At 40.6% G+C, this 16203-nt stretch overlaps 1 protein-coding gene across 4 annotated transcripts in view; it reads left to right on the top strand.

The window, feature by feature from the left end:
* CRACD (capping protein inhibiting regulator of actin dynamics) overlaps nt 1–16203 on the top strand; it is a 289192-nt gene that overhangs the window by 183365 nt on the left and 89624 nt on the right. Inside the window, exon 1 of one of the 4 annotated variants that reach the window (XM_060417126.1) lies at nt 126–601. The exons of the other annotated variants lie outside the window; for them this stretch is intronic. The gene's annotated coding sequence lies outside the window, so the exon portion shown is untranslated. Of the gene's footprint in view, nt 1–125; nt 602–16203 lie in introns of those variants that run through there. 4 annotated transcript variants of the gene reach the window in all.

The raw sequence follows: 16203 nt of genomic DNA on the forward strand, positions 1-16203 counted from the left end.
GTGTATTCAAGGAGTTTGCTCACTGCATAAGCATTACTACCTCTGTTTGTCTTCCGGATGCTGAGGTTGATGGTGACTGAGTGAATTGTACCATTCTTCCGACGGTTCTGAATGCGTTATTGATTAGTAGCAGAATTGACTAGCATAAATGGCAGCTGAGGGTTTTCTTCCTCTCTTCTACCTTGTGCTGTTGTGGCAGGAGAAGTGAAAGGCAATTTTCAAGGCTCTCCAAGCTGCATGATAAATAATTGTTGGATAAATTAATATCCTCCTCTAGAGGAGCGCAAAGCAAGGGGTCAGGTCCGGCTGCCCTGATTGTGATTTCCCTGTGCAGCCCACTGGTGGGAGTCGCCTACCGTTTGGTTCAGGTCCCAGCTCCTCCCTTACTTGTCTGTAAGGGGGTGAGTCATGGCAACCTTGCTGCCTTCCTTTTTCCAATTGTTAAAGAGAGATGCCTTTGCCACCAGATGTCTTAGATTGCCTCCGACTCCTGGAACGAAGCCCCTCTGGAAGCAGGAAGCATTGTTGTCGCAGTAAATGGGCTCTTTGCATGATAACTGCCTCGTCTTCCCCTCTCCCCTCACCCAGATTTCCTGCTGAGGTAAGGACTGTGGAATGGGTTTGTGTGTTTCTCTTCAGCTTTCAGTTCCTTTTGTGTATGTCTGGCCTTGTAAATGTAGTGAATAAATACTATAATTATAACCCTTTTTGACAGCTCTGTAATTTAATTGTAATTCACTCTGAGCGTCTTTTAAAGACAGTGATGTGTATTGAAGATGCAGCTGTTCCGATCTCATCTGCTAAACTGACAGGAATTGTTGGAATCATTGTCCCAGCAACTGTGGAAACTTCCAATCTATTCAAGGCCAAATATAGGAATATACTGTGTGTGTGAGTGTGTGTGTGTGTGTGTGTGTGTGTGTGTGTGAGTGAGACCACTTTCTGTACTCTAGTTTGGCAAAAGTGGCTGTGTGATATTTACAGAGAAGTATTAGTTAAAATTTGCCTTTGCATAAATATGTGAATTACATATTATAAAGTAGAAAAACCCTTGGATTTATTTTGTGCAATAAGCTGAGTGGTATACCTCTGTTAACATTCCTCTACCAACCTGAAGTTGATTCCTGCCAGCATTGGCAGGTGGTCATTGGAAACCTTGTTGTTTTTAATCGCTCACTCACGTCCAACTGTTTGTGACCCCTTGAACAGCAGCACACCAGGCTTCCCTGTCCTTCACCATCTCCCAGAGCTTGCTCAGACTCATATCCATTGAGTTGATGATGCCATCCAACCATCTCTTCCTCTCTTGTCCCCTTCTCCTCCTGCCCTCAATCATTCCCAGCATCAAGGTCTTTTCCAATGAGTTGGCTCTTCACATCAGGTGGCCAAAGTACTGGAGCTTCAGATTCAGCGTCAGTCCTTCCAATGAATGTTCAGGGTTGATTTCCTTTAGGATTGACTGGTTTGATCTTCTTGCAGTCCAAGGGACTCTCAAGAATCTTCTCCAGCACCGCAGTTTGAAAACATCAATTTGTCGGCACTCGGCCTTGGTCATAAAATGTTGTATTATTTCCTAGGGCTGCCATAACAAATTATCATAGATTGGCTGGCTTAAATAGCAGAAATTGATTGTTCTGTTCTCTGTGTCCTGGAGGCTAGAAGTCCAAAATCAATGTGTTGGCAGAGTGCTGTCAGAGAGGATACGTTTATTCCTCTTTTGAAGCTTCTGGTACTTTAGGTATTCCTTGGCTTATACGTGATGTTCTCTCTGCATCTTCACACCATCTTTCCTCTACGTGCATCTCTGTCCAAACCTTCCCTGTTTATAAGGACACCAGTCATAGAGTGAGGGCCCACCCCACAGATCTCACTTTAACTTGATTACTTCTGTAAAGACCTTCTCTCTAAATAAGGTCACATTCTAAGGTACTAGGGGTTAGGATTCAACATAGCTTTTCTAGAGGGGACACCATTCAGCTGATAACAGGTGTCTACTTGAATATGCAAAAATTTTCTTCTGACAATAGCTATGAATAATTTGTGCTCTGAAGACTTTTGGATGATTGCATGAAGCCTCTCAAAAGTATTATTTATTTTATATTGATATTGTTCCTTTTATTTATTTTGGGCTGTGTGTGTATGCTCAGTCACTGCAGTCTTGTCTGACTCTTTGTGACTCTATGGACTATAGCCCTACAGGCTCCTCTGTCCATGGAATTTACCTGGCACGGATACTGGCATGGGTTGCCATGCCTTCCTCCAGGAGATCATCCTGATCCAGGGATTGAACTTGCATCTCCTGTGTCTCCAGCATTGCAGGCGGATTCTTTACCACTGAGCCACTGGGGAAGTCCCTTGGGCGATACTACAGGGCATTTAAATCTACCATCTTCCATTGGAAAAGACACTGATGCTGGGAAAGGCAGGAGGGAAGGGTATGACAGAAGGCAAGATGGTTGGATGGCATCACCAAGTCAATGGAGGTATGTTTGAGCAAGCTCTGGGAGATGGCGAAGATCAGGGAAACCTGGCATGTTGCAATCTACGGGGTCACAAAGAGATGGACATGACTGAGCGACTGAACAACAACCTACTGTTTGGCCAAGTAGTTGCAGTGGAGCCTGCCTGCCTTTTGACTTTCATTGCCCTGAATACAATTTATGAATACAAGATATTGTGAAAGAATTGATAATATCAGATCGTGTCAGCACCTTCTCACTGGTAGGAGAATTGAAGATGGGTTCCTCCAATTAAAGCCGAATAACATGGGTCTTTCCCCAACCCTAGTTCTCTTCTTGCCCACCACTTCTACTTCCTGTTACAGAGGTATTTGAATATAATTCAGGAAGATGTTTCTAGTATCAGGAGACTCCTTCATTTGAAGATTCTGGTGGGCTTGATCACAGTTTGTTATGAAACAGAAATTTGAATATAATATCTAAGATTAAGGAAATAAAATGGAACAGATGAAGATAGCTTGATGTGATAGAAATAATGGTCATCTGGGTATTAGGAGACCAGATTATGGTCACGATTCTGCAGTTAGCTAATGTGACCTTGGAGGAGCAAATTCACCTGTTTACTGACTGTACACTGTGGGCCTTAGGTCATTAGGTGACCTTCCAGCTCAAGTCCTGTGATTTCAGGGGGCCACTGCTGCATAAGTAAATGCAGGTAGATAGTAATGATTTCCAAACGTGGTGCTTGGCAAGACCTTAAAAGGTGTTGTTAGAGATTCCACATGATTTGTGAAACATAAATGATTATCAGGTGCGCTGAGGCTTACACTGCAAGGAGGTAAAATAAGGAAATGAACTGGGGAAATTCGGTTGTAAGAAATATGAGAAAGGAGATCAAAGGATTCTATTTGAGTGAAAGCTTTCAGAAGCCTTCCCTTGGCTGTGGTTGGCAGGCACCTGTCAGAAGGGCCTCCTCAACTCTAGCAGCCACACCTGTGTCTTTATTACCACTCAGGTGTATTTCTGAAGCCAAATATTTACTTTCTCCGAATCTCAAATATCCTGAACATGCTAGAGAAAAGTACTCAGATTGCAGGCTTTCTTTGGTTTCTAGGAGATTAGCTCAAGAGTCTTGTTAGGACAACTTGTGATTGCTAGTCTGCTCTTGTGACCAATTTTTGGCTCTCATCCAAACGAGCTCTTTGGACTTCACTCTGCTCCGTAAGAAATGAGACAGTAGGGTTTTAGTTTTTGTGCCTAAGGGAAACTTGCCTTTCTTTGAAGGAGTACATTGTCTGCCGGAGCCTGTTGGAGGAGGGACCCAAGCCTCACTTCAGTTCTTGGTATGCTGTATGAATAATACAGGATGTTGATTTCAAGACCATCTGCGATGAGGATAGGCTAATAAATTCATTTTGGGGGCCTAGTCATTTTTTTTTTGCAAGCGTGGCTTTTGATTTTTTTTAAAAAATTTTGTTCTTTGAGCTTATGACCCTTGAAGAAGGAGTTGGATTGCCTGTAAGGCATGATTATTCATTTATTAAATACTGACTAGAAGAAACAATAATTATGGCATGCTGTGACACATGCTGTATTATAGGTTTGAACAAAGGACTCTGTGAGCCTAGTGAAAGGGGGAAATTAGTGGAAAGGGAACTCCTGCTTGGAGAAAGGGAAGGCAGGCTTCTTAAAGGATGTAGCGTTTTAGCTGGGTTTCAGAGAAGGCAATGGCACCCCACTCCAGTACTCTTGCCTGGAAAATCCCATGGACGGAGGAGCCTGGAAGGCTGCAGTCCATGGGGTCGCTGAGGTCGGACACGACTGAGCGACTTCACTTTCACTTTTCACTTTCATGCATTGGAGAAGGAAATGGTAACCCACTCCAGTGTTCTTGCCTGGAGAATCCCAGGGACGGGGGAGCCTGGTGGGCTGCCGTCTATGGCGTTGCACAGAGTCAGACACGACTGAAGTGACTTAGCAGTAGCAAAGGATGAATAGAAAGTAAATAATACCCAGAAGGAAAGGCAGATTGGTAACCATGACCAAGAAAAATGTGCTTGATGTGTTCAGAATCTAGTCAGTAATCCAATGTGCTTCTGTTGAGGGTCTGCAGTGAGGAAGGATGGGGCAGACCTCTGGAAAGGGAGTAGGTTAAGGCTAGATTATGAAAGATGTCAATGTTGTGCCATGCTTGGGAGCTAAACTTGATCCTATAGGGTAAGAGAGATACTGAAAGATTTTAAACATGATCAGATCCACATGTGGCATGGACTGGAAGGCCCAAAATCAGTTAGGAAAATGAATTTGGAAACTATTGCAATACCTCATTGAGAAAAGCAAGGCACAGTCCCTTGGTTCAGATGTTTATTTTTTCTTGTCTGCTGTTAACTGCTACAAGGGCTTCTACTCAGGAATTTTTATCATGATCATTACACGGTTAAGAGCTAAGGCTTTTTCTTTTTTTAAAAGTTCATTGGGTTTTTAAATTTCTTTTAATTTTAAAATAGGTAATGAATTTACATGTCGAAAACACCAAAGTTTAAAAACTAGAAAGTGAATTCTTCTTCCCATCCCATTTTTCATGTCATTTTCTCCCTCCCCAAGGTATCTCTGTTTTTAGTTTTATGTGACTCTCTCTAGAGATTTTTTAATGTATCTACAAGAAGATTCTATTCTATATTCTTTTATACCTTGTAACGAACATGGTTACCAGGCGCACGATTCTTACTGTTTTCACTGGAGTTTTTCCCCATAAGTATCCTGGAGAGTCTCCCACAGTCTGGCTTTGCTGATTGCATCCCTGCAGTGGAGTTTATATGTTCCTCTGTCCTCTAATTTTTTGTAAATTAGTAGTTTGATCAAAGCGCTATCAGATTTAGATTAGATTTTTTTTCAAGACTGTTTCATAGGTGGTGTATTCTTCCAACAGAAGCAGACAATACCAGGTTGTCTCTTTTTTTGTTGTTTTTACTGTTTCATTTTTTAATCTTTTAATCTTTGCCCCATTTGGAGTTTTTTTTTAGTGAATAGTGTGTATATGGTTCCAGCTTTATCCTTTTCCAGTTGGCTATCCAGTAATTCCAACAACATTTACAGAATAAGCTATCTTTCTCCTCTGATTTAAGATGCCACATGTATTATATATTGAATTCCCAAATGTATTTGGGTCTATTTTATGAGTTTCTGTTCTGTTCTATTGATCTGTGTATTCATGCAATCTTTTCATTTTTTATTTTTTTATTTTTATTTTTTCAAGTCTGTAAAATGCCACTTCTTTATTTTTTTTTATTTTTTTTATGTTTTTAATTTTAAAATCTTTAATTCTTACATGCGTTACCAAACATGAACCCCCCTCCCACCTCCCTCCCCATAACATCTCTCTGGGTCATCCCCATGCACCAGCCCCAAGCATGCTGTATCCTGCGTCAGACACAGACTGGCAATTCGATTCTTACATGATAGTATACATGTTAGAATGCCATTCTCCCAAATCATCCCACCCTCTCCCTCTCCCTCTGAGTCCAAAAGTTCGTTATACACATCTGTGTCTTTTTTGCTGTCTTGCATACAGGGTCATCATTGCCATCTTTCTAAATTCCATATATATGTGTTAGTATACTGTATTGGTGTTTTTCTTTCTGGCTTACTTCACTCTGTATAATCGGCTCCAGTTTCATCCATCTCATCAGAACTGATTCAAATGAATTCTTTTTAACGGCTGAGTAATACTCCATTGTGTATATGTACCACAGCTTTCTTATCCATTCATCTGCTGATGGACATCTAGGTTGTTTCCATGTCCTGGCTATTATAAACAGTGCTGCGATGAACATTGGGGTACATGTGTCTCTTTCCATTCTGGTTTCCTCGGTGTGTATGCCCAGCAGTGGGATTGCTGGGTCGTAAGGTAGTTCTATTTGCAATTTTTTAAGGAATCTCCACACTGTTCTCCATAGTGGCTGTACTAGTTTGCATTCCCACCAACAGTGTAGGAGGGTTCCCTTTTCTCCACACCCTCTCCAGCATTTATTGCTTGCAGATTTTTGGATCGCAGCCATTCTGACTGGTGTGAAGTGGTACCTCATTGTGGTTTTGATTTGCATTTCTCTGATAATGAGTGATGTTGAGCATCTTTTCATGTGTTTGTTAGCCATCCGTATGTCCTCTTTGGAGAAATGTCTATTTAGTTCTTTGGCCCATTTTTTTAAAGTTTTTTTTTTTTCCTATGTGGACCATGTTAAAAGACTTTATTAAATTTGTCACAATACTGCTTCTGTTTTATGTTCCAGTTTTTTGGCCACGAGGAGTGTGGGATCTTAGCTCCCCATCCAAAGGGCAAACCTATACCCTTTGTATTGGAAGGTGAAGTCTTAACTACTGGACCTCCAAGGAAGTCCCCATGCAGTCATTTCATACTGTCTTAATTATTCTTGTTGTTCAGTTGCTAAGTCATGTCCTCATGGACTGTAGCATGCCAAACTCCTCTGTCCTCCACTGTCTCCCAGAGTTTCTCAAATTCATATTCATTAAGTCATTGATGCTATCTAACCATCTCATCCTCTGCCACCCCCTTCTCCTTTTGCCTTCGATCTTTCCCAGCATCAGGGTCTTTTCCAGTGAGTCAGCTCTTTGCATCAAGTATTGTACTTGGCCCAAGTATTGTAGTTTCAGCTTCAGCATCAGTCCTTCCAGTGAATATTCAGGGTTGATTTCCTTCAAGATTGACTGGTTTGATCTCCTTGCAGTTGGAGAGACTCTCAAAAATCTTCTCCAGCACCACAATATGAAAGCATTAATTCTTTCGTGCTCAGCCTTCCTTACAGGCCAGCTCTCATATCCATACATGACTACTGGAAAAACCATAACTTTGGCTGTATGGACCCCTGTCGGGGTCCAAGTGATGTTTCTGCTTTACAATACACTGTCTAGGTTTGTCATAGCTTTCCTTCCAAGGAGCAAGCATCTTTCAATTTCATGGCTACAGTCACCATCTGCAGTGACCTGGGAGCCCAAGAAAATAAAATCTGTCACTGCTTCTACTTTTCCTCTTCTACGTGCCATGAAGTGATGGGACCAGATGCCATGATCTTATAGTTTCTTGAATGTTGAGTTTCAAGCTAGCTTTTCATTTCCCTCTTTTACCCTCGTCAAGAGGCTGTTTAGTGTTAGTGTTAGTTCCTCTACACTTTGTGCTCTTAGAGTGGTGTCATCTGCATATTTGAGGTTGTTGATATTTCTCCAGCAATCTTGATTCCTGCTTGTAATTAATCCCAGCCTGGTATTCGCATGCTGTGCTCTGCATACTTAATTATTGAAGGTCTATGCTGCTGCTGCTGCTAAGTTGCTTCAGTTGTTCCAACTCTGTGCGACCCCAGAGATGGCAGCCCACCAGGCTCCCTCATCCCTGGGATTCTCCAGGCAAGAACACTGGAGTGGGTTGCTATTGCCTTCTCTAATGCATGAAAGTGAAAAGGGAAAGTGAAGTCGCTCAGTCGTGTCCACCTCCTAGCGACCCATGGACTGCAGCCCACCAGGCTCCTCCGTCCATGGGATTTTCCAGGCAAGAACCCTGGAGTGGGTTGCCATTGCCTTCTCCGATTGAAGGTCTATAAAGCATCTTATTGTCTGGTAGAGCTAGTTTCCCCTTGTTAGTCTTCTTTCTCAGAGCATTGCTCATTATTCTTTCTTATTGGGATTGCCTTTGACTTGTAGATTAAGTTCAGGAGAATGGTATCTTCATGATGTCAGGTTTTCTTGCCCATAGCATGGTATGCCTTTCCGTTTTATCACTTTGTCTGGCCCTTGGAAACGTCTTGATATTTTCCTTTTTCAATTCCTTCACATCCTTATTAAATTTATTTTGTTGTTTTGACTGTGATTATAATTGTCATTATTATATCTGCTCTGTGTTCTCATTGATCCTTACTCCATCAGACCTAGAAATTCTCTTCTGTTTTAGTAGTTTTCGGTTGCTTTTCTTGGGTTTTTCATCATATCGTCTGTAAATAATGTGATTTAACTTATTCTACTCCAGTCTTTTATTTATCCAACTCCTTTCTGTTGTGTTGGCTAAGCCTTTCACTTATTTAGCTGCTAGTGCTGTTTCACTGCAAATTTGCTTTGGATTAAATCCCACTTTTCCAGCACTAGCTGGCAGCAGGTGACACAACTGCCTCCTTTGCCTGGAGCTGGGTGCCAGGTCTGATCAACTGGTATCAGATCTAGGGAGAGTTGGGTGTCAGAGGATGCAAGCACTAGGCCGTGTCTCTCCGTCTAAACAGTAGGCTCTTCACACCCTTATTTTTTTTTTTTAAGGGAAATAGGTAAATAGCTCTTCATTTGTGATCTTCTCTCCACAGTGTAATTTTTTCAGTAGACCTCTTGATTAAATCTTCCCCTTCTATGCTAGATTGCCTTTTCTTCTGCTCCGTTTCTCTCTGCCTCTGTGTGTGTGCTAAGTTGCTTCAGGTTGTGTCTGACTCTTTGCAACCCTATCAGCTGTAGCCCGCCAAGCTCCTCTGTCCATGGGGATTCTCTAGACAAGAATACTGGAGTGGGTTGCCATGCCCTCCTCCAGGGGATCTTCCTGACCCAGGGATCGAACCCATGTCTCTTAGGTCTCCTGCATTGCAGGCAGATTCTTTACCAGTAGCGCAATATGGGAAGCCCCTTCCTTCTGCTTCTCTGGACCCTTTTCTTCTTACCTCTCTTTTATTTCTCTCTTCTATTTTCCTCTTTCCCCAGTTCCCCATTATTCTCTGTATTATATTTGATTTTTGAGTCTTGGGGTAGTTAAATTCTTCTTATAAAGAAAAAATCGTATAGCTAGACTTAGCATACTTTATTGGGTACCAATATTTAGGACTTTTATCTTTGTCATTGTGAAGCTGAGTCAGGATGACAGGTTAGAGCGGCAGGAGCCTCGTGTTGGAGATTCCCTAATGTCTCTTGGATCTTTAGGAAGTGATTCAAGATTGTTTTAAAATTATTCTTTGAAATATTACTGTGTATTACAGAGAAACCTCCATTTTTTGAGATAAAATCTATTCTTGGAAATATATCTTAAAGCTCTTGTTGTGAGTTAAAGTCCTGACCATGAAAAGCGAGTGTTCTGACTGCTCCTGAAGTTTCTCAGTATCCAGGTAGACATGGGCGTATAAGGAGCAGCACGTCAGCCTTGCTGCTGGGCTACTCTCACTCTGTACTTAGTTTCAGGGTCGGGTCCCTACCCTGGAGCCCTCCTGGCACTCTGGCTCCCCTAAGACTGACATCCTGCCTTATCCTCTAACCCCAGTCACTGCAGTGATGGTGTCCTCCTACAACATTAGGCACTTTATTGAAACAAAACCGAGATAATCACCTTTTGTTGCTGAGTGCCCATCCTGTGCTAGACACTGGTACATGTCCATGAATCAAAGCATATGCTGCCTCCCTTTGTTGCCAAAGTGCTGTGCTGTGTGTGGATTACCAATGGAGAAACAGCTCACACCCAATTTTAAGAATCCGCAGTAAGACTTTATTGAACCTGTACCCTGATGCTTCTTTGTTAAAACAAATGCCACCTCCTGGTCATTATTATAAACTTCAGTTCTAAAAGAATGGTATGCTATTTTCTAAATAAAGAGAAGCTTGCCCTTTCATAAACTCAGCTAGGGAAAGGCATGTGCCAGAATTCAGGAGCTCCTTGTCACTCCATTGCTTCCTTGGATATCTCTGCTGTGCGCTTTCTCTCCAGCTGTGTTATTCCCTCTCTCCAGTACTCAGTTCCTTTATTGATAGAAAAGCAAGAGACAGGATAAAACTTGGAGCCAATGTAGTAATAAAAATTAATATAGCAATGACAATATTTCTTGGACAACAAAGAAAGGCATGCCCTCGTGTTTGCCCCTGCACTGTGGAGCTTACTGCTTATTATTTCTTTGTGTCTTTTATCTTCCTTTTAAAGCTTGAAAATAGTCCACTTCCCTTCCCATCTGTTCACCACATTAATTGCTCTGGGCTGTAGGAGTTTCTTCAATATAGGTCTTCTTCCTGCTGTTGATTTTAAGTCCATTACATAACCCCAGCTGATTTATTGTTTAACTTCTTAATCTTCCTCTTATTGGTGTTGGGAAATGTCCTTGGTGCCACTGAACAGATTAGGTTTGGAGACGGAAATGGTCCCTAGTTTCTTTATAAAAAGCATGTGTAAACTTTTTGTATATGTTTCACCTTGGGTGGTGATCTGGCCTTTTCCAATTGAATAGCAAGTATGTATCAATTGTTTGATTAGAAAAGGTATTCTGAGTACTGCCGTCTATCTGTGCTGGCCTGGATGGGAGACATGGAGATGTAAGACATTGCTTCTATAGTTGGAGAGTGTAGACTCCACTTGAAATGCAATCTAAAGTCGCTCAGTTGTGTCTAACTCTTTGTCACCTCAGGGACTATACAGTCTATGAAATTCTCCAGGCCAGAATACTGGAGTCGGTAACCTTTCCCTTCTCCAGCGGATCTTCCCAACCCAGGGGTCAAAACCAGGTCTTCATGTTGCAGGTGAATTCTTTACCAACTTGAGCCACCAGGGAAGCCCAAGAATACTGGAGAGGGTAGCCTATCCCTTCTCCAGTGGATCTTCCCAACCTAGGAATTGAACCAGGGTTTCTTGCATTGGAGGTAGATTCTTTATCAGCTGAGCTACCAGGGAAGTCCATGGTGGGTTGCAAAAGATTAGACTCCCAAGTCAAAATATCTACAGCTATCTTGTTTTATGGCCTTGTTTTGGCTTTTTTTTTTTTTTTTTTTCCTCTAGAAAATGAATGGATTGAATTGAAGACGCTTAGGACCATCTTACCTTAGAGAGCTAAGCAAGTGGGCTCTGGTTCCCAAGGCTTCTACCAAATGCTCCAAGTCCCTCACTTTTATGTATTAGCTTTCCATATAAAATGTTTTTTAAAAAAAGGCTTGAAGAGCTAAAAGTATTTGAAAACACCTCTTCTAATTTTGATTTTTTTTTGTGAGTCCAAGACTTTGCAACAAAATATAAGAACATTTACAAAGCATATGCTAAGTGTGTGACATAGAATTCTCTGTTAATCATTCAGCTTTCACTAGGTTCCTTGCAGATTGGAGACTATTGTAGCTTCTGAACACCATACTGTCTTCAGTTAGGTATGCTGTGGACTCAGATCAAAACTTATGTGAAATTTTATATGGCTGGTAGTCCTAGAAAATATAAAAAAAAGTAGAAAAAATTGTTAATAGATCTTCCACTTAATAAAGACAATTATTCTTATGTTGCTGACTTATTTTTCTTCCAGGTTGTTTTCCTGTATACCATGATATTTTAACATAGTTCTGAATATATTATATATATATATTTATATAATACACACACAAGCACACGGTTTTATATTCTGTGTGTGTATACATATATATATATATATACACACACACAGTTTTATATTCTGGCTTTTTATTTAATCTTATAGCAGAAATGTTTTCCTGAGACCTATGAGGCCAAAGCCAGTAAAAAACAATGCCTGGCTAACAGGATGTGCTCAACAAATAGCAACTAATCAAATTACTTGTTAAGTTAATTCCAAGCAAATCTGAAAGTTCTATTTCTGCCTATTCTGTGATATTAAAAGCTCCTGTTGCCTATTTCTAAAACTGAATGTATACATACTATAGGATCCACCAACTCCAGTCCTAAGTGAATATTGAATAGGAATGCATACACATATTAACTAGAAGATATGTTTTAGAATGTCATAGGAGCAATGCTAATAATAGCCCTAACCTAAAAATTACCCAACAGTCTGTAAACATATGTTGAGATAAATCTGTGGATTCACACAGGGAATGCAAAACAGCGGTGCTAATGTGCAATCCACAACTAGACACAGAGCCAGACACAGAAGAATTCATGCTACATGATTTCATTTAAAAGTTCAGGAAAAACCAATCTATTCTGTTAGAAGCCCATGTAGGGAGCATGGAGAAGATTTCTGGATGCTGGCCCTGTTTGATTTCTTCTTCTGGGGGCTGATTACATGATTGTATCAGTTTGCCAAGGCTCATCATGCTGTATGCTTAAGATATGAGTGCTTTCTGTATGTTTATTATACTTAAGTATAATTTAATTTTGAAAGAACCTATTGTTTGCTAAATTACAGATGATCCAATATAATAATAAAGCGCTATTAAGTACTTTAAGGATTTCATAATATATTCATTAAAAGGTAGAATGGACTCTCTTATGCATCTATTTATCAAGGTACCCCTTGGACATATTCTGATGTCAGTTTATAGTTCCCTGTACTTACCAGGGTATAGCACATAACAGACTATATTTTAATTGCCTATTTTTCTCTTCTCCACAGTAGACCTTAACTTTTCTGGGGTCAGGAACATTGTCTACTTTGATCACTCTCATATCATCAGCACCCAGTAGGACTTAAGAACTTACTGAGTGGATGGAATGAATAGGCCACACGAGGAAGATCTGTGAATAGGGGCACTGTCCTGGGTTCCTGGTGGTCATTCTGGTGTCTTATTTATGATGTTCTGCAAAGTTTATGTCCTTATCCTGAGTTTGCACACATTTTGTACAGGAGAAAACTGCAGTTAAAGGAATGAGCTCTAAATCCCTTAAAAATAATGCTGCAGAACCATAGGTGGAATCATATCAGACCAACACTCTATTCTGTCCTTTGACAATCTTTTATGGTTTGACTCAGATCACCCAGTAATTACATATAACTAAGTTATATAACCTTCCTTTACATTGGTGTTAGTGTTAGTCGCTCAGTCGTGCCCGACTCTTTGTGACCCCATGGACTGCAGCCCACCAGGCTCCTCTGTCCATGAGATTTTCCAGGCAAGGATACTGGAGTGGGGTGCCATTTCCTTCTCCATCCTTTACATTGGTAATATATAATTAATATGGTCCCTATATCAGTTAGGGGACTTCCCTGGTGGCTCAGTGGTAAAGAATCCTCTTGCAGTGAAGGAGACACAGGAGACATGGGTTTGATCCCTGGGTTGGGAGAAACCCCTGGAGGAGGAGATGACAATCCACTGCAGTATTCTTGCCTGGAAAACCCCATGGACACAGAGGCCTGGCAGGCTATGGTCCATGGGGTCGCTAAGAGTCAGACATAAGTAAAGTGACTGAGCACTGAGCGCTATATCAGTTAATTTTAAATCTACATAAAATATATTCATATGAAAGTAAAGAAAAAATAAAAGTATGTTCTATATACACATGGGAAAAACAATTAGTGAATAGTAATATTGCGTGCTGGGATTATAAGGCCAACAGCAGCAACTTAATAAGAGGCCCTGTCAAGCCTCTACATAAGCTACACAAAGACAATATCAACATATATACCTACATTGTATGGTAAGGTGATAAAATGCCAAATTATTCAATACAAATAGAAATATATATTAGAGTGTTAATTGTGTGCTATACTTGGTGCAAAAAGAGCTAGAAGAAGGAGTGAAAATGGCTAATAAGCAAATAAACAATAAAAAAGTCAAATTCATTGATAGATTATTGTTGTTGTTCAGTTACTAAGTTGTGTCTGACTCTTTGTGACCCCATGGACTGCAGCATGCCCGGCTTCCCTGTCCATCACCAACTCCCAGAGCTTGCTCAACTCATGCCTATGGAGTCAGTGATGCCATCCAACCATCTCATCCTCTGTCGTCCCCTTCTCCTTTTGCCCTCAAACTTTACCAGCGTCAGGCTCTTTTCCAATAAGTCGGCTCTTCACATCAGGTGGTCAAAGTATTGGAGCTTCAGCTTCAGTCTTTCCAATGAATATTCAGGGTTGATTTCCTTTAAGATTGACTGGTTTGATCTTGCTGTCCAGTCTTGAAGAGTTTTCTTGAAGAGTCTTCTCTAGCACCATAGTTCGAAAGCATCAGTTCTCTGGCGCTCAGCCTTCTTTATGGTCCAACTCTCACATCCATACATGACTACTGGAAAAACTATAGCTTTGACTAGACAGACCTTTGTCAGCGAAGTGATGTATCTGCTTTTTAATACGCTGAATAGATTTGTCATAGTTTTTCTTTCAAGGAGCATCTTTTAATTTCATGGCTGCAGTCACAATCGGCAGTGATTTTGGAGCCCAAGAAAAGTCTCTCGCTGTTTCCATTGTTCCCTCATCTATTTGCCATGAAGTGATGGGACCAGATGCTATGATCTTAGTTTTCTGAATGTTGAGTTTTAAGCCAACTTTTTCACTCTCCTCTTTCAACTTCCTCAAGAGGCTCTTTAGTTCCTCTTCACTTTCTTCCATAAGGGTGGTGTCATCTGCATATCTGAGGTAATTGACATTTCTCCTGGCAATCTTGATTTCAGCTTGAGCTTCATCCAGCCCAGCATTTCACATGATGTACTCTGCATGTAAGTTAAATAAGCAGGGTGACAATATACAACCTTGGCTTACTCTTTTCCTAGCTTTGAACCAATCTGTTGTTCCATGTCCAGTTCTCGCTGTTGCTTCTTGTCCTGCATACAGGACAATAGAAAAATAATTGCATATTAAAAAGAAGACTGAACATTTTCATCAACAGATCAGTAGTAGTTATGTATGGATAAATTATGGTGGAAAAAAAAAATAAACCCACTTAACATTTGGCATCTTTTAAAAATTTGCCACTGTATAAAAATTGTTAAAACCTGGCTGTTCTTTGACCCAGCAATTTAGTTTTTCAGACTTTACATTCAGGCAGCTATACATTTAATCCTCCAGTGATTAATTCACTAAAGAACATTTATTGAATATATACTTCGCATCATAAAAGAACAATACAGGTGAATAATGCTATTTTGGCATTTTTGATAAGTTTGATAATTTTTGATAAATAATTTTTGATAATGTTTGTGGCAGTTTTGGTATGTTTACAAATATGGACAAAAATGAAAACAACCCATCTCCAACAGCGGAGACATAACCCCTTCCTCCATCCCCATTCCTGTTCCCCTACCCCCACCCTAGGTAACCACTAATCTGCTTTCTGTCATATTGTATTAGTTTACATTTTTAAGAGTTTTATATAATGGAACCATACAGTATGTTTGTTCTCTGTCTGACTTTTAAACTCAGCATAATTCATTTGAATAACTCAGATTCATCTGTGTATAGCATGTATAAATGGTTCATTTCCTTTTCATTGCCCAGTAGTATTGCTTTGTATGGCTATGTCACAGTTTGTTTATCCATTCATCTACTGATGGACATTTAGGTTGTTTCCCATTTGGGGCTTCGATGAATGAGTATTCTAGTATAATAGAATACTCTTTTGTATATTTTCATTCTCTTTGGTATGTTTTCATTTCTCTTGGGGAAATTCCCAGGAGTGAAGTGGCTGATTGTATGATAGATGTATAGTTAACTTTTAAAGAAAATGCTGCTGCTGCTGCTAAGTTGCTTCAGTCATGTCCAACTCTGTGCAACGCCAGAGACGGCAGCCCACCAGGCTCCCCTGTCCCTGGGATTCTCCAGGCAAGAACACTGGAGTGGGTTGCCATTTCCTTCTCCAGTGCATGAAAGTGAAAAGTGAAAGGGAAGTCGCTTAGTTGTGTCTGACTCTTAGCGACCCCATGGACTGCAGCCTACTAGGCTCCGCCATCCATGGGATTTTTCAGGCAAGAGTACTGGAGTGGGGTGCCATTGCCATCTCCATTAAAGAAACTGCTGAAGTATTTTTCTGAAGTTGCATTCCCACTAGCAGTTTATGAATTACA

Source organism: Ovis aries, chromosome 6 (genome assembly GCF_016772045.2).
Source record: "Ovis aries strain OAR_USU_Benz2616 breed Rambouillet chromosome 6, ARS-UI_Ramb_v3.0, whole genome shotgun sequence".
NCBI classification, from domain to species: Eukaryota; Metazoa; Chordata; class Mammalia; order Artiodactyla; family Bovidae; genus Ovis; species Ovis aries.